Here is a 25,118-nt window from a genome sequence, read left to right as displayed (position 1 = left end):
ATATATGTGACTTGTGACTAATATGATTCATTCTTGTGGAGCGTATGATTCATTCAACATGGTATCAGAGTGATTCTAATCATAAGGGAAGCATCTACATCTTCTTGTCCAATTTATGATTATGATTTCATGTCTTACAAGATTGATCTTTGGTAACAGTTTTGTGTAGGGTTGATTAGTTCTTTGATTATATGTTGCCTACATTATTTTATAGCTCCACTTGTTGTAATTATAATTGTTTCTTAATCATGTCCTAGTTGTACAGTGCTGGTGCGTAGATGGTACAGTGCTGGTGAATCCTATCAAAAAAATGGTTTGTCAATCGGAGTTCTGAGTCAAAAGTTAGGACAGTTCAGGCAAACTGCATCTAAAACAGTAAAACAGGTTCTTTGTGAGAGCAAATAGGTAGTTGTCTCTGAGTCGTAAGCAGGATTTGATTCTGAAAGCTTTTCGTGAAAGCTTCAGACGGATGCTTGCTGTATAAGCTACAATAAGATACAAAACTTGCCGTGCAAGTTGCGTCATAACACGATGCTTTTTCTTAACGTGGTGCTTTTTATTATTATTATTTCATCTTTTATGGACCTCTAAGTTTGCTTACGTGCATGAGACACGGGTCCCCACTTTTAGAGTTCTAATTTTGGTTCACGTTCTATTCTTTACACACGATCACTTTATGCTCGTTGTCTGGTGCATGCCTATTTTTGGCTACGTTTCTCAGTTTCTCATATCTCGTACATGGTTTGCAAGTTCTCTAATCTTATCTTGTACGTGTTCTCACAACCCGACATGGCAAACACCATACTTGTTAACAGATTTCCTTCTGGGCAGCGTTCTGTTCCTCTTTTCCAAGGCCAAGGATTTCCTGGTTGGAAATACGAGATGCTATTAATTTTGGAAGGAGACGAATTGGCAGTTATTGTTCTTGGTATTCTTGCATGCCCTCCTTAACCTATTGATCCACTTCAGAATAATTTTATTATTACCGAAGGTCCTATTTTTGAACAATGGAAAATTGATCATGCACACTGGTTTCGTCGTGATAAGGCTGCTCATCGGTATATACTTTTTTTCTGCCCTTAATGATTCACTCATGCACACTGGATTCGTCATGATAAGGCTGCTCATCGATATATACTTTTTGCCCTTAACGATTCACTCATGCTAGATGTTTATCCATTATCCACGTCATATGCTATATGGGATTATCTTATCACTATGTTTGAGAAGAAAATTGTTTACAGAGATTCTGTATCTCCGTAATCTTTTGGGCAAGCCTCAATTCCATGTCTAGTCACATTAAATCATTCAAAGATATTATGAATCAACTTTCTGCTCTGCAGGGGATCCTATTCCTCCAACTCAATTGGTTACACACCTTCTTGATACGGTGAAGGATCCTTTGTATGATAATATTGTCACTATATTATCTAAGAAGGATGGAATTGACTTTGAGCATACATGTATTTCTTTGATTGAATATTCTCAACGTCATGATCGTCAGACGTCGGTAACTCATGAAATGGTCATGATTGCCCAAGAGTACACAGAATCAGAGACAACCTTTACTGTTCGGAGATGTCCATTTCAGCAACGCCCTTCTTCCTCCTCCCAATTTACATCTCGTGGCTTCCAAAGAGGAGGTACTTCTTCTCGTTTGAGATTTCCTCAAAAGCGTTGTTCTTATTGTGACAAAACTGGTCACTTGGTATCTAAATGTTGGGTGCAAGAGTACGATGAAGAACACGGTATTACAAATAAGTAACCTCATTTATCAAGGAATCCTTCCTCTTCTGCAACCTGTGAATATGAAGAACACGGTATTACAAATAAGTAACCTCATTTATCAAGGGATTCTTCCTCTTCTGCAACCTGCGAATATTGTGGGAGCACAAGGCATTCATCCAGTCGATGCTTCAAGAGGCGTTATGATGAAGCTCGAAATCAAGCTTATGCTACTCAGCAAAATCCTCATGATAAAGACAATGTTCATCATCAAGAGGCTAATTTGGTTCATTATAATGTCTCTCCAGAAAAGGTACTATATGTTCGTGATGGTTCTCTCTTTATTGTTGATTATGGTGCTACTGGCAACATGACATATCAATTGCAATGGTTACACAATTATCATCCAATTCCTATCAAGAAAGTGGTTTATCTTGCTGATAATACAACTTGCCAAGTAATGGGTATTGGCGACTTATATCTGGGAACTTCTTCCTCAACCAAAATACTATGGGGAGTTTTATATGTTCCTGATTTACAAAGAAACTTACTTTCTGTTACGCGGCTTGTGGATCTTGGTCTATTTTTTGGGTTTAATAATACAAAGTGTCGCATCGAAAAGGATGGCACCACTATTGCGGTTGCTCCTTGATGACATGGTAATCTCTTTGAACTTTCATTGAATGAGGATGTTGCAAATGTTGTTACAGCTCTAGGAGATCTGGATTGTAAGCTATGACATCATCGGTTTGCTCACTCAAATTTCGCAAAGCTTCTTGATATTCATCGTCATGATCGTGTGAGAGGTATGGACCTCAAATCTCACCTGCATATGGAGATATGTGAATATTGTGCTCTAGGCAAACATCATCGTAAGCCATTTCCAATGTCTACAAATATTCATTCAAAGAATCTTTTGGATCTCATTCATACTAATATTTCTAGACCCTTTCCTCCATCCAAGTCTTGCTACTACCGTTACTTCATTACTTTTATTGATGACTATTCACGATATACAAATGTCTTTTTGCTATGACATAAATCAGAAGCATTGGACACATTTAAGAGGTACCAAAATATCTATGGAGAATCACACTGGTCGAAGAGTCAAAATTCTTCAAAGTAATAATGGTGGTGAATATATTTCTAACTTATTTCATGATCATTGCATCAACCATAGCCGTGAGTATAGCATTCCATATTCTCCCCAACAGAATGGAGTTGCAGAGTGAAAGAGTCGTACAATTTTGAATGCAATCAGATGCATGCTTATTCATTCTGGATTATCTCACTCTTTTTGAGCAGAAGCAGTATTGACAGCCTTTTTTGTTCAAAATCATCTTCCAACTATACTGCACCTTCTAGTAAGATTCCAAACTCCTTCTGTTGCACATTTCAAAGTCTTTGGGTGTATTGCTTATATTCATGTCCCAAAAGAGACACGACACAAGCTAGAACCTTCAGGTTTAAAGGTTATTTTTATTGGTTATTCAGACCAACTCAAAGGGTTACAAGTTTTACAATCCAAGTTCTCAAAAGAAAATTGTTAGTCGTCGAGATGCTATATTCAATGAGCAATTGATGAGAGGTTCATGGTCCACAGATGATGCTGATGATACAAAAACATTACTCACTTCTTTTCCTTTTCTACTTTTGAACAATGATTTGCGTGATGACAACACTCTTTTGATGGATATTGGAGACAAGTCTATTGATGTTCATCCTACGGTTTCAAAGGAGACTGCTACAGATCTTGATATCTATGTTGATCTTCCTATTAAACTTAAACACGGTGCAAATCATGTATATGGTGATATTGAAACCTGTAATCACGTATTGGCTGTCTGTGAAGATCCTTCAACTTATGCAAAAGGTATGTCCTCTCCACAAAAGAAACAATGGAAGGAAGCCATGGAAGCTGAATATGAGTCTTTGATCTCGAAAGGTACATGGGTTCTACCAATCTACCTTCTGATCGTACTCCTATCAAATGTAAGTGGATTTTTAAGACTAAAACAAAGACAGATGGATGGATCCTTTGATAAATTCAAATCTCGTTTAGTTGCAAAGGGATACTCACAAATTGCAGGGAGGATTGACTATCATGACACTTTTTCACCCGTAGTTCGTAGTACAAGCATTCGAGTACTACTAGCTTTTGCAACTCAGTTTGATTTGGAAATACATCAAATGGATGTTAAGATGGATTTTCTTAATGGAGACTTAAAGGAGGAAATATATTTGGAGCAACCTGAAGGATTTACGATTCTCGGAAAGGAACATCGTGTACGCCAACTCCACCGTGCTTTGTATGGACTAAAACAAGCTTCACGATCATGGTACATCAAGATTGATCAATTTCTCACATCTCAGGGGTTTGTTTCTTGCTTCTCTAATCCAAATCTTTATATCAAGCACAATGTGGATAACCATTTTGTTATATTGGCCCTTTATGTTGATGATGACACTATACTTGTATCTAATAATCTATCTTTCAAGCAACAAGTAAAAAAGGTTTTATCCTCAGCCTTTGATATGGTGGATCTTGGCGACATCCATTCATGCCTTGGTATTCAAGTTCAAAGGTATCATCACAATGGTATTTTGCTTCTTCATCAAACAAAGTTTATCCAAGATATTGTTAAAAGTTTGGATTGGCTACTGCACATTCGGCAAACACTCCCTGTCTTGCAAACTCTACTAGGAGTGCTTTTGCAAATATTGAGGCTAAATCATTAGCTTTAAATCAACCCTATGCTAATCTTGTTGGTTGTCTTCCATGAGCACTCGTCCTGATATTTTGTTTTTGCAGCAAATCTATTAGGACAATACTTGTCCTCTCCATCTACAAGACATTGGTCTCAAGCTAAACGTGTTTTGAAGTACTTGAAGGGCACTGTAGATTTTAGACTTGTATATCGCCGTCAAGAAGACATATCTTCATCAACTTCTCTTAACCTTTTGGGTTATTCAGATGCTGATTGGGCAAGCTCTAACTTGTCCATACGATCCACTAGTGGTAATTGCTTCTTTATCAATGGTTGTTTGGTATCTTGGGCTAGCAAGAAACAACGCTGTGTTGCAGTTTCTACTACAGAGTCTGAATATGTAGTTGCATCTTTAGTAGCTCGTGAATTAGTTTGGCTTCGACAATTGCTTGCTGATATTGGTCATTCTCCTTCCTCAAGCACTCCTCTTAGATGTGACAACCAAAGTGCTATTAGTCTAGCCAAGGACTATGTGCAACATAGCAAGTCCAAGCATATTGCAGTTCATTATCACTATGTTTGACATGAAGTAAGGAAAGGAGCAATAATGGTAGAACATTGTCCAATTGATCAAATGATTGCAGACATTCTCACCAAAGGACTCCATGAAGCTCGGTTTACACTTTTGCGATCAGAACTTGGAGTTGCGGCGGCGGCCTCTCTTTTTGGAGATTAGCACATCTCACGTCATGTCAATTTTGTCTAGACTTGTACATAGCCTATAGACTTTAGGACACTTCACACATTACTTCACATCATGCACATTTATTCTTTATACTTTGTATATAGAAGCACATTGCACATGGACTTTAAGGTGGCATTGTACATTTATATGTAGGAGCTCGGGTTTTTCCCTTGTGCTCCCAAGGGTTTTTTTTACTCGCAAACTGGAGACCTTTATTTGAGTGGGGATGTTGGAGCTATATATAGCTAGCCCTAATTCACTCTAGGTCTTGCCTATAGTAACCACGACGTTACTCTAGATATTCATGTCACTCTAGTAACCACGATCGAGGGGTGGTCGCCACACTGTAGAGAGTTACTAGCATGGGTAGAGGTTGTAAGCCCAAACACAAATAAAAAGATGGATCTTTTCCACAACCAGACCTTTTACTCATCCTTACAATCGCAATAACACTCACAATGACATACTGTCAAGTCAACTCTAACTAGGTGTAGCGATCTCTTAGTGTAATAGTTATCATCACTCACCACACTTCAACAACCTCCCAGGCAAAAGGGCCAAAAATGTTAAAAAAGGGCCACATTTTAATCACTTTTATCGGATTTAGATTAAGCTTTGAACCAATAGAAATGTGACATTCAACCATAAATATGACATTGGGTGTCATATTCACTTTTTAGTAAAATAGCCACGCCGTATCACATTAAAATGGTGATAACCAACTAAAATAGCCAAAACTTCACTAGTTTTGGCTATTTTAGTCGATTATCACCACTTTAATGTGATACGGCATGGCTATTTCAATGTCACTTTAATGGGTTCCAACTTCAAGGCACGTCCTCATCAAGTGCCAAATGTTAGTACTTCAAAAAGTAAAAATTTAGTTTCCCCCAAAATGAGTAAATACATTTGCATTACCTAATCTACCCGAGGCGTCTTTCTCATCATATTTTTGCATCATCCTCTCCTCTATTCATCATCTAACAATGTCACGACAATAGTATAACCCGAGGCGCACTCTTAATGACATTTCATCATGCATTCTTCATAATGTTAAAGAAGATCACGATGTGTGGAATGGTATAAACTTCAAATTAAACAATTGGGTGACTATGCAACCGTCATGCAAAGGTCCTCATAGGATAAAAAGGCAATGAAGAGGCTTAGTACAATACCATTGGAAGGGACATATCTTGGAATTAAAGATAGACAAAGATGGATGGAAGGCAAAGGTACAAAATGTGTAGACGACAAGAGAGATGCACATGCATCTTTCTACTCGCATTTGCATTGCAAGCTCATTGTTTGTAAGATATTTTTTGTAATTTTACTTATGTTCTTTATGATTCTAGGTGAAAGCATGATAAGGTGGTACACTTTCTACCAGTTGCATTGGTTGCTACCACACTTGAAGACAACCAATATTCGTGGATTTAATATCATCAAAAGATGTATTTAGCAAATTATCCCTAGTGCCTTTTAGATATAATAAATCTGAAACAAGATTAAACACTTGAGGCTTCATACCTTGGATGAGTAGCTTTGATATGGTTTTGTATCCCTTTTTGCTTATTGAAACCTTATCACATGCCTCCACCAGCTCATCAGGATTGACCAAGTCATGAACTTCTTTGCAAACTTCCTCGACTACCTTCCTTCTAAGCCCTGCACACACTGCGAAATCTTGAGCATTTCAATCATGTCATTGTTTTTTATAGAAGATTTGATCATAGAAAATCTATCAAGAGGATTATCCAAGCAGAAACTTCCAAAATATTCATGTAGCTTTGATCAAGCCTCATCTATTTTTTCTTAACACCCCCATGTGCAGCTAGGCATGTAACACTTTTAAACTGTCTAGATCTCACTCTTAACCCAAAATGAGTGCTTTTTAGTTAGGTTTTTTGGAGTGCATGTTCCTCTAATTCTTGGTTAGTTTTTCTAAGCTTTATTACCTCTTCCTGAGATGAGATGACTGAAGTAGCCTTTCCAACTCATTTACATGTTAAGTTTGTGAGATCATGATATCTTCTAGTCCTTTAACAAATTGCTTGTACAGACTAAGCATAGTTTACTTAAGAATAGTAGCTTGATTATTCATTCTTGAGAAATATCCAAATAAGCCTTTTTACCATCCCCAATGAATCGAGCAAGATCATGCAGGGTGCTAAATGATGGAGGCTTACGAGTTGATGGATCAAGCGGGTATAGACCTCCTTGAACCCACAAATCTACATGCTTCTTTCCATCTTCACATAGCCTTTGAGCTTCAACCTAATTATATACAGCTTTGTGATGAATACTTCTCCAGGTGCAATGATATGGTGTCTTTTCGTTAAGTGTGGATCAGCTCTTGGAGTCAGCATAGCAGTTAAAATGACCCAAACAGAAAGCAAGAGATGGTGGGAGAGAAAAAAGACAGTAGAAAGAAAACAAAGGAAAAAACTCTCGTCATGCCCTATGGAAGAGAGAAGTATGTTATGTATTCAAATATTTAAAATTAGCTTATTTTAGAAAACGTGTAGTAGAGTAGGTAAGAGGGCTACCAAAAGGATAGGTGAATTGAAGACTATAGATGCCTGATGGATGGCATCTTAAAGACACTCTCCTCTAAATAGAGGTAAAAGAGGTGCATTTAATATAGCTATTTGTCTCTACTATTTTAGTTAAGTCACTTTGATTAAGAAAGTTAATCCAATTCTTACATGACCCTTTTTTTTCATTTTTGGCCTTAATGTGTAAGATAGGAAGGGGGTGATGCTAATATAGTCAATGTTTTTTTTTGGGAAAAATATCATTCAATTAGTTAAAGAACAAATAGCCACAAAGGGCTAAGTACAACCACGAAGGCCTAAATACAAACTTGCCTCATGTAAGGGCGGGAAACAAGTGATCATAAGGGGAAGAGATAATTCTCCTCTCCGGTTGGCCGCTCTATGGGGAGAAGATGTTTCGCCTCTCCGGTTGGCCACTCTATGGGGAGAAGGCTATCTCATACGATGGGGGGGGAACAACCACACAGGTGGTCTGTAATGCCAAATGGGGTCAGTGCCTTTATCTGTAAGGAAAGGGCTAGGCTCCAAAGTCTCAAGAAGGCTTCCCGCCACTTTGCATGTGGTCAGAACTTCCCTGCAAATTCCCCCACAGACCACAGAGGGTGTGAGTGATGTCGATCCATATTTTCTTGATGGTCTCAGCTGACGGAGTGTGGGTACCCCCCGATCGCCTAGCTACATCTAGCATGCCAAATGTGCCACGTTGCTATGCTACTACAAATCTCCCATCGTTGGCATGAGCGTGGTTGTCAGTCAGCTATTGGTGGGGCTGTGACTAGTACTACTACAATGCGATGGTGGGAGACCCGAAGGGCAAGTCCTCCCCCATCCTCCTCTCGTAAGTCCTAACCACTCTAGCCTCAGTGGTCCAAGTGACAGTACCCCAAGTGATGATACGAGTTGATGCCTTGTCCATAGCGAAGATGCGGAGAATCCATTGCCCAATCTACTAAGCCTTTGGGCAATCCCAAAGGCAATGCCAATGAGACTTGTGGGGGTGACTGCACCTCAGGGGCAAGCTACCAACCTCCGACTGCTAGCCAAGTACCCACCGCCAGACTCTTGTTTGCCATAAGCCAAAGGAAGAGAGTGATCTTCCTCGGCTGAAAGTTGTCCCAAAGCCTCTTCCAGAAATTTGAAAGAAAGTGTTGTGATAGGCCCTAGGACTGCCAATGTGCTGCTACTCCCGGTGTGCCATCTACTTCGGCATCTGGATCCTACGGTATATATGTAAAGAAAGGGAAATCCAGAGTCTTCACCTAATCTGTGGATCATACCATGTCCACTCTCCAAGGTCCCACACGGCAACCGCGTGGTGAGGTCGGCACTCCCAAATCCATAACTGCCAAAATCTCTCCCTGGCCACCTTGGTCATCGATGATGAATCTATGTGCCATGCCCACGCCCAAAAACCAGTCACCCTCACCCTCTGCAAGGTTCAGCCTCTGAAATCCTCCATGGGGTGCTCTGATCCCTCTAATCTGCCATGTAATCTAATAGAAAAAGTGAGCAGACCACTGTCCTCATTTCCTCCATGGACTACCACGAGGATATCGATCTGGTGAACGTGCCTAGCCACACTAGAGTGGTCACGTCTGGGATAGGAGTCTGGTGAACACGCCTAGCCGCACTCCGGAGGAATAGCTAAGTCAATGTCGATGCTGAGCCTATCTCTATCCCAGATCCCTGTGAGGCCTCTCTCCTACTCCTCTTGAGGTAACTGCCTGTGTGCAACCCAATCTCCAAGAGACCTAGCTGGTCCCAGGCTCAAGGCTCCATAGGATGTGTGCGATCGGGCCCCTCCAGTGGGTAAACGGATCAGGGGGTTCCAGATCAAAGGCTATCGAAGCTAGTCCTTTGAGGCCACTGGAACAATTTGTTTGAGGGCTAGCCTGAGATTATCCTAATCCCAAGGAAGGACTCAAACCACGGGCTCACATATCTGTGAAGATCCATCTAGTACTCTACGGCCACGAGCCTCCAAGGCTCAGAGTGCAGGTTGAAATCTAGGCCAAGAGGAAATCCTTCCAAGGCTCACCACCGGGTAGGTGAGGGTAGGAGTCCTATGACAATCAACTTGCCCAATAGGGCACGACTATGTATAGCTGGATCAATGAGGCGGAGCCCCCCTCTACTACGTGGCTGAATGATCACTCTCCATGCCACTTTGGCCCTCGATGGCCTCCCATCACTTCTGACCCACAAGAAGTTCCGGATCAAACGTTGTACCTGGCCAATACAAGCTCGAAAGAAAAGGCCCAGCATGAGGTGATGTATCACATGGTGCAGCACGTGGTTCGCTACCAACACTCCGCTTGGGATAGATAGCCTTGTTGAGCTCTAGTATAGAAGCTTCTTCCAAATACTCAGAAGAAGCGGAGCGAGCTACTACTCCGGAGTGATATCAATGCCAACCTGGCAACTATGGTATTGGACTGGAGTGCTCCTTGTTGGGATCCACTAGAAAGCCTCAAACTGGTCACCAAGACAGGGTGGGTGTTGAACCTACCCAAAAACCACATGACTTGTGCCAGCTAATCTGTGCTCTAGATGCACGACAGAAGATCTTTATCGCCTCCACGAGTCTCTAGAGATTCCTAATATCTCCAGCAAGGTAGGCTGTTGTGTCATCTGTAAACTTTGAGTCTATAAGCTCCTCCTACGTACGGAGGGGAAGGCGTAATCCCTGAAGTCCGGTCTCCTTGGAGGAGAGAAAACTACTCATGGCCTCGATGACAAATAGAAAGAGGTACGGTGCCAAAGGATAGCTCTGTCGAACTGAGCGCAGGAGAGGGGAAATTTGTTGCCTTGGGCTCCTTGAATGAGAACCTGGCTGTGAGATGCTGAATAAAGTCTTGAGACTCCATGAATCCACTCCATGGAGAATCCCATCCTACTCATAGTACCCTCCAGAATGTTCCAATCCATCCTTTCATAAGCTTTCTCAAAAGTCTAGCAGTTGATTCTGTGCTCCCAACTTTTTCAAAACCAAGATGAATGAATTGGAGTAAACCCAGGGGAGCATAACTACTGAAGAGTATCACCAAGCATTTGCTCTCCTCCTCAAATACTTGCCACTACTGGATGATGAAGAACAGCTGATGGCTAGGCTCATTCGGGGAATGAATGAACCTTTGGATACCCTAGTAAAGAATGCCAAGCCAGTTTCAATCGCTGAAGCAGTAAGGATGGCGAAGGACTTTGCCAAGGCCTTTATTGCTAAGGTCCTGCCCAAGCCAGCTCCCTTGACCTTCAAAAAGTTTCAAACAACGGGAAGTTCTTCCAACCTTTCACCTCCAAAGAGACACCAAGCTCCCAATCAGAATGAGGAGACCGGAAGCTTTCAGAAATGAAGGAAGACCTTTTCCTCAAAGCTCTTTTTCAGGAACTCCAACTCTTTCTAGAATGCAGACTCCAGAGGAAAGAGCTCAAGGATTGCCCAACTCCTTCTATGGGCCAAGGAAGACAAGGTCCCAGAGTTCAGAGACCGACTCCTTCGTATCAGTCCAACTAGGATCTCCCTCGCCAAAATCAGGGCAACCCCAGAAGAGTGCCAGCTCAGCCCTGCAGCATCAATACAATGTAGTCTCAGAACTCCCTCCCAGAATTGGGGAAACCAAAGAGAGAGAGTTCCATCTCAGATTGCAGCAGCTAGAGCCATCACAATAGTTGAGAAAGTGGAGGAAGAAAAAGGAAAGATCTATGCCGCCATTGAGCATCAGGGGTAGAATAATCAATTCTCAATCCTCCAAACTCCAGCAGAGTACAAGGGTAAGAAATTCAAGCTTTTGATTGATTCAAGCAGTACACATTCTTTTATTTCCCTAAGGATGTCTACCTAAGTTAGTCCTAAATCAAAAATCAGGAAAACCTATGCAAGTGGAATTGGCCAGTGGAAAGATTCTTTTCACACACCTTGAGATAACCGTATTCAGTTTAATCTAGATGGGAACGTAACAGATTGCCAGTTCACAGTCCTACCCTTGGGAATCTATGATGGAATCCTTGGAATGGATTGGCTCCATAAGAATCAGGTGGCTGACATTCACTATCACAATGGAGCCATCTCTTTCCTTGGCCTTCAAGGGAATAAAGTTCAAGGAGCTGGAATTTCCAGATCCCCAGTGCTGCAATTAGTCAAAGCTTCTAAATTGTTAAAGGGACTCAGAAAGAGGCAAGCTGTTTATGTCGTTAAGATGAATCTAGTAGATAGAAAATTCAAGGCTAAGGAACCAGAGTTGTTAAGTGAGTTTTTTGTGCTCAGCTAGTAGCCCAACGTGCATACAAAATGCCAGTTCCAGAAGCCATAGAAGTTAAGGAGCAGTTAAGACAACTGCTCCTAGAGAGCAAGGATTCGTCAGCAATGTTTCACCTTGGGGTGCACCCGGTCTCTTTCAGAAGAAGAAAGATGGAACGTTAAGACTCTGTATTGATTACAAAGGATTCACTACAAGGGATTGGGCTCATACCCGCGCTCTTAGCCGCTAAAAATGACTTGTGAAAAAAAGTAGCGGGCTCGTGTATCAGCGCGTGTATAATCGCGGCCAGAGACATGCGTGTAAAAACGCGTGTACAATACCTCTCAGACGCGCGTATACACGGGTGTGTAGCCGCGTTTTTTTTTGCAGACGCGTTAATACACGCCAGTATACACGCCTCTTATTCTATTAGACGCGGTTATACACGGGTGTATAGCCGCATCCTGTTCAGTCCCAATGTCCCAGACGCGTTTTTACTTGCGTCTATACACGCATTTCTTTTATTTAGATGCGCTTATACACGCGTTATTGCCAATTTATACGCGTTTATACACGCGTAATTTCCAGTGTATCCGCGCAGATACACGCAATTTTTAGCAGTTTTGACGCGTTTATACACGCGAACAGAGAGCAAAAAAAAAATCCAGAGAGTGCTATTTGGTGCCTGAATACTGTTCCAGCATTCCAGCACCCAATAGCACTCTCTGGTTTAGGGTTTTTGGTGCATTAGACCATCCCATTAGACCATCCACGAAGAACATATGCACGAGGGAGATTAAGACAAGAACGACATGAATGCATGCATACATTGTCATTACACGATTCAAGACAGCCATGAATGTAATACTATCGATCAATCAATTCAATATTACTATCAAAATTTCATACATGTATACAAGGGAGTCCATATCTCGAAGTAGCCCATGGCTTGAGTTTACAAAAAAATATATACAATCACATCCTAAATATGGAATGTGATACTACAAATCTGAGTACTACTCAGACCCAGATGATGACTCGGTGCTCCCCTCATGCTCAGATGAGCTCGCATCGGTCGGAATGTCCGAGGAGTAGTGCTCACGTCCACCCTCTGCAGCGGTGGCCGGTGGATCATCAGCAGCTTGTGCCTGTTCAAGTAATATATAGTATATAAGTATATATATATATATATATGCAATTCAATAAACCAAAACCATTCGTTACGAATTTTCAAGTACCTGTCGACCGTATGGTCTCATGGCCAACTCAAACTGCGCGTCCGTAATACGTCCCTCGGCTCTGAAGATGGCCCACGTGTCACGTCTGCTATGCCGACGAGCATACGCAGTATCGTGGGTTGTGGGCTTCCTCCCCGTAACCCGTCGCTGTATCATAATCAACACAATTTGTAAGATTAAAACAATTCATAGAATCAATGAATTAAGTAAACAATCAAATAAAGTGACAGGATACTTACGAACTCTGCCTCCCATGACTCGACGCCGTCAGATCCGAAATGCGAAGATCCAACGGTCTCCATCTGGATCCGTCGTGCCTCCACATGCTGCCTGCTCTTCACGCCACCCTCTGCTCGTTTCTTTGCCTCCTTCCACTCACGTTTGTGTGCAGTGGCAGGTTTCTCGGCAGGATAGCCACCCGCTGCAGCTACATTTAGCCGGTCATCGTACGCGAGTTTTTTAAGGTGAGATCTTTTATTACTTAAGATCTCCCTTATTCGCGTCCTTCCCCATACATCCGAGAATGTAGCATGTGGGGGATTGGGGTACCGACTGTGTACAGCCTCTATCACCTCCCCAACTAATCGGCTATTTTGATCTTTAAATTTAATAAAACAATTTCTATATGAGTTTGATACTACCCCACGCATGTACTCCATTACCTCCCTCCCCCTCGCATCCATCACTATCCCGCCCCTATCCGTCACATCATAGCAAACCACTCTCTCCATCTCTCTCATCTCCTCCTCTTCCGAACTGTCTCCTCTAACTCTTCTCCCTCTATCTCCTCTCTCATCCCGTGCCCTACTACCTCCCCCACCTCCCCCACCTCCCCCACCAAAGCACCCGTCGCATCCTCCACTCCCACTCTTCCTACTGCTGCAGGTGGAGTCACGACTGGGGGATTGTCTACGTGACGGTGGCTGTGAGCCCTGACGTGACGGTGGCTCTGAGGGAGCACGTGATGGTGGCTGTGAGGGTGTACGTGAGTGTGTCTGGGACGAGGTATGTCTCCTCGGTGGACGTGGAAGAGGAGAAGCTGCATGCCGTCTCGTCGGACTCGGAGGAATAGACGGCACTGGAGTGCCCTGGATACTCGCGGTAGGGGTATAGACACCAGGCAGGGAAGGAGGGGGATGAGCATACATATACTCTGTAAGCTCAACCGGACCAGGTTGGCGCCCAAAGTGATTCATCATCTCCATCAACCAATTGCTATACGCAAATGGATCGGATGAAGAACCTGGAATATCCATAAAGAACCTGCAGCAAACATCATCATGTACATCATTGACTCACACATTGTCATTACACAAGTCAAATGCCTGCAAACCATGAAATCTGAAACGCCGCAGTTTTCTGTCTGCAGAAACGCGTGTATACACCCGTTAAAAAACGCGTGTATATACCCGGCAAAAAACGCGTGTATATGCGCGTGGAAAAACTCTGCAGACAGGTTACACGCGCTCCTACACGCGTTCGTACACGCGACCTGCGAAAATTTTTTTTCGAAAAGATCGACCCCCGACAAAAACAGAATGTCCTTATAAAAGGACCAGCCATTGTCGCCCCTGTCAGGATGCAGCAACCCAATCGTATGCAAAAAGACAAACCCAAAGAGCAAAGAGCAAAGTAAACAAATCTGACAAAAGAGACAAGGCACAGGACAAAGTGACTCACCTCTGAAAAAGTGAGTCCTCTCTGCTCCTTCTCTGCTCCCTCCTTCTCCCGTGTGTGTGCTCCTTTCTCTGCTCCCTCCTTGCTGTTGGAAAAGGCGAAAACAGGCGAAAACGCATGCACTGTTGATTTCTAAGTTCAAAATCTATATTTGGGGAAGGCGGGCTGTTTTTAATTTAAATATGCCGTCGCGTTTATGGGTGCGTTTATGTTCGCAGGTATTTTCGCGTGTACATGATTTCAGCTGCGCTTATACACGCGTTTTGCAGAAAGTAGCCGCGTGAATACACGCGTTTTTTAGGAAGTAGCCGCGTTTATACACGCAAGTTTTAGGAGATAGCCGCGCGAATACACGCGTTTTTGTGCTTTCATTAAAAATATATAATGAGTTTGTGTTTTCTGATTTGTACACAGGATGTCATCAACCTCTTCAAGCAGTTCTGGGGAAGATGAGACAATGCGTCATCGTAATCGCGATGTGTGGTTGGGACAACGGATCAAATGTATGTGTAATCGATGTCAAGGATGCATTGTATGAGCACGTCGAATTACCTTGAATCACATCTCCATGTATGGAGAATGGAATCAAACAGGTTTAGAGGTGAGTAGATGTAAATTGATGGTATTCAAATGACTCATGGTATCCAAATTAAATTAATAGAGTTGTAACATATAATTTGATAAATTGAAGCAGGATGCAGTACCACACCCTAACATGGTACCCTACGCGCGAGGAGAGCACGTAAAGCGTCGACGAGATGATGCTGGAGCTTCGGGATCTAATGTCAGAGATGAGTGGGAAAGGGACGACAATAGCCCTGCACCCCACGAAGTTGTGGAAGAGGAGGTGCTTGATGATATGGTGCGGAATCTTTTTAAGGATGATCCCAAAGGTATGGACGACGATGATATGGAACAAGAGCATCTTTATAAAGCTTCATCGACACCGGTGTTTGACGGGTGCACATTCTCAGTTTTACGTGCTTCCCTTGAACTACTTAATATACAAACAGTTTATGGATGGAGCAATGCAAGTCTTGACGCATTGTTGAAGTAAGCATTCTAACTTATAAATTTGAATTAGTGGTTTAAGGTTTAGGATTTAAGACTAATTATAATTGATGATATTGGATGCAGGCTATTGTCAAACATGCTTCCAAAGGAAAATAGACTGCCCACCTCAAGAGACATAGCGAGGCGCTATGTGACATCTCTTGGAGGACTGGATTATGATAAAATACATGCATGCGTCAATGATTGCATTCTCTTTCGTGGGACGCATAAGGAGGCTCTGACATGTCCCACTTGTGGTGAAGCAAGGTACAGAACAGATATGAAGTCTTGGCACAAGATGCTTCAAGTAAGTGTTTTCCAAGTCTTGTACGTACGTTGAAATTAAATTTTGTAATGCCATAAACCATAAATGTGCTCTTATGTGCGCAGTTCATACTACCTACTAGCATCGACCATTGTGCGAATAAGAGTTTGAAAAAATGTATTTATAAGATGGGCGAGCTTGTGAGGTATGTAAAACCCATGCTCAGATCACCCTTCATTATACCTTGCAAAATGAACGTGCATGAGGTATAACGTACTATTTATTTATTTTTCAGATATGTTAGTTCCAAAGCAATTGATCCAGCCACGTTGGATGATGCGCGTGTTATGGCAGTGGAGGTGGTTTGTTTGGTAGAGGAGACTTTTCCGCGAACCATTCTCACAAGTCAACTACATCTCATTGTGCATTTAGTGGACGAAATTGCTTTATGTGGTACTGTGCATGCACGTTGGATGTTCTTCCTAGAGCGCTTCATGAAGACCTTAAAAGACTTTGTGAGGCAAAGTGCAAGGCCTGAAGGAAGCATGGCCGAGGGTTGGTTGATACAAGAGTCTCTTGTATATATTTCAGAATTTCTTGGTCAGGTGGACAGCTCTTTGCCACGACTATGGAGCAATGAAGAGGACTTGAGGATGACCTCTATTGTGCCTCAAGGAAAAGGACAGAGTAAAGTAATTGACAGAACATTGATTGATGATCTCAATTTCACTTGTATCCTTAATAGTGATGTGATGAGCAGATGGGTTACAAGATATGAGGATGCAAAGACAAAAAGGCAAGCAGAAAGAGCTCTCTTTCGGAGGCAACATGGCTCTCGGAAGGCGTACCCTAAGCATCTAGCAACACTTCCGAATGATATCCATGTTGATTGGTTGCATGAGGAAATGGAGAGAGCAGAGAGTGACGAGGGGCTGCATATCACGGCGGAAGAATGGGAGTATGCACGAGGATGCATGTCAAAGGTACATAGAACTAATGTTTTGCATTAGTTGTAAGTGATTTTCTTTTAATATTTATTCACATTGCTTACACAAATATTGCTTCTATTTTGGTCCAGTGCACTATGTTCAATGCTATATGGTGTGAAGGCAAGCATTTTCGAACACAAAGAATTGATGAAAAGAGAAATACACAAGATTGCGGTGTCATTAGTAGCTTTGAGGGAGCTAATGGAAAAATGGATGATTATTGTGGCATAATCCAAGACATATTTAGGCTTGACTTTCGTCGCTTCTTTGTGTATGTTTTGGATGTCAAATGGCAAATGAACGTGGTGGAAAAAGGGCCTGATGCAACGATAAAACGCCATGCAAGTGGATATGTAACTATTGACTCTACAAAGTTCTGGCAAACAAAGAAAGATAGGCTCGTATTGCCACAACAATGTGAGCAGGTATGCATTTTTTTACTAATGTGTTTCATGTACATATATATCTAAGCTCGCGTACCCCTTGACTTTTGATATGCTAATTAATTACTGTACTGTGGGTATTTGAGTAGGTTATCTATCTACCAATGGTGCATGACATCAAATGGTGGTACGTCATCCCTATTGCACCACGTTCCAAAGTGATGTATAATACATTCACTGATATGGAGCATATGGAGGATGTAACAAGCCGCAATGAAGATGACGTCGAACATGCCATTGAAGATGTTGTGATCGATGATCAAGAAATAAGAGATGATCGTGATAATGAGGATGAGCATGCCATTTCTCATGATCATGAGAATGACCCTACCATTGAGGATGATGGTGATGATGATGAGGATGATCAGGACATCGATACCATTATCAATGGAGTACAGAATATCGATAGTGGAATAAATTTAATCGTAGCCTTACCAATTGATCAAATGGATATTGATGTTGATCGTTTGACAAGGATGGATCTTATTGAAGATGAGATCGAACCCTAACCATATGCATGATTTATTTTTGAATATATTTCATTGTTGTAAATGCATGTAGTGGGATTGTGTAATGATGTATACTGTAATGTACTATGAGATGGTTTAAGGAAAATAGTTTTTAATTTTGTTAAGGAATTCAGTTTTTCTCTGCCATGCGTGTATTAATCCGTGTACAGTGGCGTGTATTTTTCCGTGTATAATAGCGAGTATTACCCCGTGAATATTATCGTGTATTTATGCGTGTATATAAACGCGTTTATACACGCGTTGATAAATGCAAATATACACGCGAATTTAAATGCTAAAATACACGCGCCCGATTTTATTCAAATACAAGCGCGACCATACACGCGTTTGTAATTTATCGCGTGTATGAAACGCGTGTATGGCAGCATTGTCTTGTAGTGATTGAATCAGTTCACAATTAAAAATAAGTATGAACTTTTGGATTGGTTAAGTGAAACTTAAATGTTCACAAAGATAGATCTCAAATTCGGGTTTTACCAGATCAGAATCAAGGAACAAGATATCCCAAAGACAGCTTTCAATACTTGCTATGGGCATTATGAATGCATAGTCATGCCATTTGGATTGACTAATCCAAGCAGTCGTAGAGATTGGCCGGAGCCTAAGATGGTGAAAGAAGTCAGAGGATTCTTAGGATTAATCGGGTAGTATCGAATATTTATACCCATATATGCTCAGATAGCATCCCCTTTAACTAACCTTCTCGAGAAGAGTACCCTATATTCAGTGGACTGCTATGTGTCAGAGTGCCTTTGATAAGCTAAAGACATCTTTAGTAACCAACCCTGTCCTTAAGTTGCCATATTTTTCCAAACCTTTTGAGGTAGTTACAGATGCCAGTGTTTTTGCCTTAGGCAGTGCTCTTATGCAGGAAGGTCATGCAATACCCTTTGAATTAAGAAAGCTCATAACACATGAGAAAAATTATGATGTCTATGACTTGGAATTACTCTTAGTAGTTTATGCTATGAAGTTGTGGAGACATTATCTCTTGGGACAGAGATTCACCTTGATGACATATCATCAAAGTCTGAAGTGGATCTTCACCCAAAGGGATCTCAACATGCGCCAAAGAAGGTGGATGCAGACCCTGCAGGAATTCGATTTTGAGATTAAATACCAGCCAGGGAAAGAAAATGTGGTAGTCGATGCGCTCATCAGTAGGAAGGCCTCCTTGCTCTTGCAACCAATAACATTGAACACTATATTGGGGAATATGGGAATTTCTTACAAGTTTGGGACACATGGTCAAAACTTTGGATTTGCCATAACTTGAACACCAATACTCCAAATTGAGCACACTATAGCTCACTAGATCCCATTTTTCAAACGCTTTCCAATGATAGGTCACATGATAGGATTTTGAGAAACTTATAGGCATGTTCACATGATAGAATTTTGAGAAAATCATGTAGGACAAATTCTTTGCCCCTATTGCTACCCTACTGATGCAGGAAAGAAAGACTCCTCAGGAAATGAGTCAATTTCTTGGGTACAAATCGGATGAAGGATGCATGTATTATAATAATCGGCTATGCATTCCCAAGGATGAGGGAATAAAGGGAAAGTTTATGAGAGAAGCCCATGATATCCTGATAGTTGGACATCTAGGGTTCATAAAAACCTACATGTCTGTGAAGAAAAGCTTCTTCTATCTAGGACTCAAAAAGGATGTACTTGATCATGTGCGGCAATGCTTAATGTGTCACAGAGTCAAGGCAGAGAGAGTCAAGATGCTAGGAAAGCTACATCCCCTAGACATTCCCAAGGATGAGGGAATAAAGGGAAAGATTATGAGAGAAGCCCATGATATCCTGATAGTTGGACATCCAGGGTTCATAAAAACCTACATGTCTGTGAAGAAAATCTTCTTCTATCTAGGACTCAAAAAGGATATACTTGATCATGTGCGGGAATGCTTAATGTGTCACAGAGTCAAGGCAAAGAGAGTCAAGATGCTAGGAAAGCTACATCCCTTAGACATTCCACATATGAAGTGGGAATGTATCAGTATGGATTTGGTCACTGTCAGTGCAATCAAGTTACAAGTCCATTTTTGTGGTAGTTGACAAACTAACCAAGGTTGCCCATCTAATTCCAGTAGAAGAAACCTACACTATAGTAGATGTTGCCAGAGTTTTCCTCACATCGAGATTCTGGACTGCATTCTTCCAAGCAGTGGGAACTTTCTTAGATCTTAGTACAACCTATCACCCCGAGAAAGATGGTCAAACTAAAAGAGTGAATCAGGTAAAAGAAGATATCCTTCGATCATGCTGAGGCAGAGAACCCAAGAAGTGGTTAAGCTATTTGCACCTAGTTGAGTTTGCTTACAATGCATTCTTATCACAAAAGTATCGGGATGAGCCCTTTCAAAGCTTACAATGCTTCTTATCACAGAAGTATCGGGATGAGCCCTTTCAAATCTCTCTGTACGAAAAAGATTGCCTTACACCATTAACTTGGTCTGACCCATTGATTAGGTTCGAGATGTTCAGACAAATGCTTGATGATATGGACCAGCAAATGCAATCAATCCGTAAAGATATTAAGGCTACCCAAGATAGACAAAAGCAGTATGCTAATAAAAAGAGATTAGAGAGAGTGTTTGAAGAATCAGATATGGTCTTCATTCGAGTACGATCCAAAAAAAGTTCTTTATCTTTAGGGAAGTACAAGAAGCTCTCCTAGATACTATGGACTATATGCTGTTATAAAGAAAGTAGGAGATTTATCTTATGAACTTCTTCTACCTTCCCATCTCAAGGTACATAATGTATTCCATGTCAGTTTACTTAAGAAGTATGTACCTAGCCCGAGTCACGTGCTTGATGATGATGAACAATTGGTTTCTCCAACTCAAGGTCAGATGGTACTCAGTCGTGAAGAAATCCTTAACGTTTGGGAAAAGGTTCTTACTAGGAGCACATAGAATTTCTGGTCAAGTGGAAGTTCTTCCCTTTAGAGGACGCCACTTGGGAGAAAGAAGAAAAGTTGGTAAAGGATTAGCCCCACTTTGCAAGATGAGGACATCTCGCATTTTTCAAGTGGGAGAGGATGTAAGATTCCTCCTCAGCCCTGAATGATGTATAAGCTCTCACCTCAATCCCTTGTAATCATCCCCTATTTTAGAATGCAGGAAATTATTATTTTCCCTTGTTTTCGCCTAGAGAGAGGTAATTCCAAATTGAGATATTTTTTATATAAAGTTTCTCCTAATATCTAAGATGAATTCCCCTGAAACAGAAGTTCAAAATAAATTTTCCAATGTGTATTAGAAATTCATTGAATATGTGTATTAAAGGCCTAAGCCTAAGTGTCCACATTTTTAGAAGTTTTTGGATTAAGGCCCAAATAAGGTTCCAATGGGCCAATAGGATTAATCCAAGTGTTGGAATGACAAAAACGCAAAGAATAAAAAAATACCCCAAAAATGAGTAAATGCTCACATAAGATGAAGAGTTGACTGAGTACAAGGTTTATTAGTTAAAACTTAAGGTTTATTAGTTAAAAATTGAGATATTTTGGTAAAATGATGAATTTTTGACACCTCAATAAGGAGGGAGAGCCCCGTCAAGTAGGCACCTTTTTTATCATCATTACTTAGCTTTTTTAATTCAAAAAAATGAGATATTTTTATCTCTCCTCTCTCTTGATGCAAACTAGATAAAAAAGGGAGCCAAACTGAGCCAAACTGATCCAAATCTGGGTCAAACTAAAGCTGGAAGCCTCTAGAATCTAGTTGGACTTGGTTAGTGGCCTCCCTCACCTATAAATAGACCCTCATTCTTTTGTATTTTTATCTTTGAGTAATTACATCCAGTATTATCTTCATTTTTAATGTAATTTCTATTATCCCTCTATTTTGCCTCTTCTTTTGGGAGCTTTGGAGCTTCTCTATTCTCCATATTCTCTTGGAGATTACCCTCCCCCTCTTGGTGGCCAAGGACTTGCTTGAGGGCTTCACTTCTATCCAAAGAATCAAGCCAAAATCAAGGGTAAGCTCTAATTTAATGGCTTTTTTAATTCCTTTCAATGATTTTCTTCTTCTCAACCCCTTTAAAGCTTGAGAAGAAGAATCAAGCCAAAATCAAGGGTAAGCTCTAATTTAATGGCTTTTTTTATTCCTTTCAATGATTTTCTTCTTCTCAACCCCTTTCAATGGAATGGCTTTCTCTTGAAATCAAGTTTTCCAATGATTTATAATGTTTAATTAGATTAATGCTAGTCTTTATAATTAATTATAATGTTTCCTTTAAGAAAATATCTCTTTTGGAAAGATTAATTATCTTTATGATTAGATCCTTGTTAGAAGGATGATTCTCAATGATAATCTCTTTAATTTAATCAAAACTCTAGGCTTGATAAGCTAGAGAAAGAGATTAAATATTTTCATAATTTTTAATCTAGTAAAAATGATGGTTAATTCTTTTAAGCTTGATTATGAGTAAGAAAAATCATATTAACTCATTCTAAAATGAAAGAGGGTTATGCTAACATTTTTAGAAATGAGAAATGGTTATTTTAGAGTAATCAAGATATTTATTCATAATTATGTTATGTATGCATAATTTAATTTTAGTCTAAAAGAAGAGTTCCTATCATATTTCCATTACAAGTATTCATTTTAAAATAGAAAATTAAACATTCTTAGTAATTGCAGTGAAGCTATGGTAAAATTTTTTAGAAAAAAGATAAATCTTATTTTTATGCATAATTTTAATAAAGCAAAAAGAGAAATTCCTATCATATTCTAGGTATAGATATTTTATGCTAAATCAATGATTTTTATTATTTTTATGAAAAAAACTTTTATAGTATTTATGAATATTTTTTTAATTAGAGAAAATTATAATTTTTGATATATTTATTTTCATGCATAAAAATTTAGATGCAAAAAGAGGTATTCCCATGATATTCGAGATTCAAACATTTAAATGTTAAAAGAGGAATTTTTGGCATATTCCAAGATATGGATATTTTTATTTATTTAAAAGAAGAATTTTCATTGTATTTTAAGTTAAAAAAATACATAAATTAATTTTGATGTTAAAAGAGAAGTTTTTGCCATAATTTCATGTAGGAAATTTTGGTATATTAAGGTTGAGGATCAAACTGATGAAAAGAATATTTTAGATATTTCTATGCGGATAAATCAATAAAATAATACATACTCACAATTGGATTATTGGAAGAAGAGTTATTTTCGTGTTATTCTCGAATATAACTATTTTTTTAATTCTATTGTGGCTAGGAAGGAATGAATTTTCATAAAGTTGGAATTTTCCCTAAGTCACCGGTTAATTGTCAGTTAATTAGAAGAAAAATCCTTAGGAATGAAAGTTCGGATTAAACCGAGTAATTTATGGTTAGACCACGACAATGAGTATGGCGGGCCAGTAAGATACTTGCCCATCTCTCGAATCTGAATCAAGCAAAACCTCGTGACCAATTCCAAATCTTTGATACGAAGAATAGACTACCGGTTAAATTAGAGAAGTTTTCCTTAGACCGAATTCATCGAGAAATGAGTTGGAACTTCATTGAATTTGATGGGTAAATTATCTTCATATGAGATTCATGATTTTCATTAAGAAAGTCTGGTTTGTGAGAAAAAGGGTTTTGTGGAATCAAACTCAATGAGAAATTCTTACTTGCATAGAAACTTTGTTTTTGAAAAGGACTGTTTTACGCCAGAATGCTGGAGGAAGTATTTGGTGTATGATTTAACTAAGGAGATATTCATTTGCAACAACTGGTGGTGGGGAGTCGTCAAAGGACGTCGCTCGTGACAAAGCCTGCCGAGTCTTGACCAGCCTTGGTATGGTTAAAATGGTGCGCTTCTGGTGGTACGATGGGCGAGGACCGACGAAGTGGTCCCTGAGTAAAGTGCTAGGACACCTAAGTAGGATCCTAGAGGATTCTGACCAGGTGATGCACAGGCTCGCGGTTGCTAGGACACCCATGCGTATGTCGAGGAAGATATGGATGGACTAGAAAGGAATTATTTATGTGAACTGGAATTTTATATTGGATTTAGTTGGTTGACTAGCTGGTCTTCAACGGAGGGTCCAGATGATATTTTTGTAAAATAATGGACTAGATATTTTGGAGGATTATGATCAGTAATACTATAGTTTCATTAAAAGATTACTTTAAAGATAACCAAATCTGTGAAAAAGGCAATTTCATATTGGGTATGTAAGTGGTGTGACTACCTTGAATTTTGCTTGAAGCGCCGGCTAGGGGGCTTGGGAACTCTTTTCCTTGGTACCCGGGACAAAATAGAACCAAATTTTTATATAAAGGGATCCCACCTAACCCATGGGCCGGTTCAGCTGGATCGGTGGACTCCTGCGATACAGTCAGATATGTCAAGTTACGCTAGTGAGAATAAGTCCCTAGAAGATTCTTGTTATGTGGGAAAGAATCAGTTGTGCCTCGCTTAAGGGGAAAAAAAGCGGTGATTTCTATGAACCAAGTGCAAGTCTCTTCCTTGATTTGGCCATGCGACCTACGGGTTCGGTCGGATTAGATCGGATAGTTAACGCCTTGACCCGTTAGATGATTTTCCTAGTAGAATCGTTCGTGCCTTCCAAGCGAGGGAAGTTTTTTCGGGCTTGGTTTCGGAGGAACTGCCAAGCTAGTCTCTTGTCCAGATATTCGTGGGCGAGACCCCGAGTGGGAAGCCCTGCCTTGCGCGAGAGGGTGACGCTGCTTCCGCCGCCAGTGCCCCGGAAGGGGCGTCACGGAGAGGGCGGGGGTCTCACAATCTTAGCAACCCCAACATCCCCCCAATCCTCCCAGCCATTATCATTTTCATTTGATCAATTCTCCTGGAGACCCTCCATGCATGCGTATCACTAGGTATACGAGGACATGCACGAACACGTGGTGAGGTATCCCCCACTCCCCCACCCACGATCGCCGCCACCTAAAGCTCATGTTAACT

The sequence above is a fragment of the Cibotium barometz genome, chromosome 34 (assembly GCF_041138505.1).
Source record: "Cibotium barometz isolate CiBa-2024 chromosome 34, ASM4113850v1, whole genome shotgun sequence".
Taxonomy (NCBI): Eukaryota; Viridiplantae; Streptophyta; class Polypodiopsida; order Cyatheales; family Cibotiaceae; genus Cibotium; species Cibotium barometz.
The sequence above is the reverse complement of the archived record's forward strand: the minus strand, read 5'-3'. Positions refer to the sequence as shown.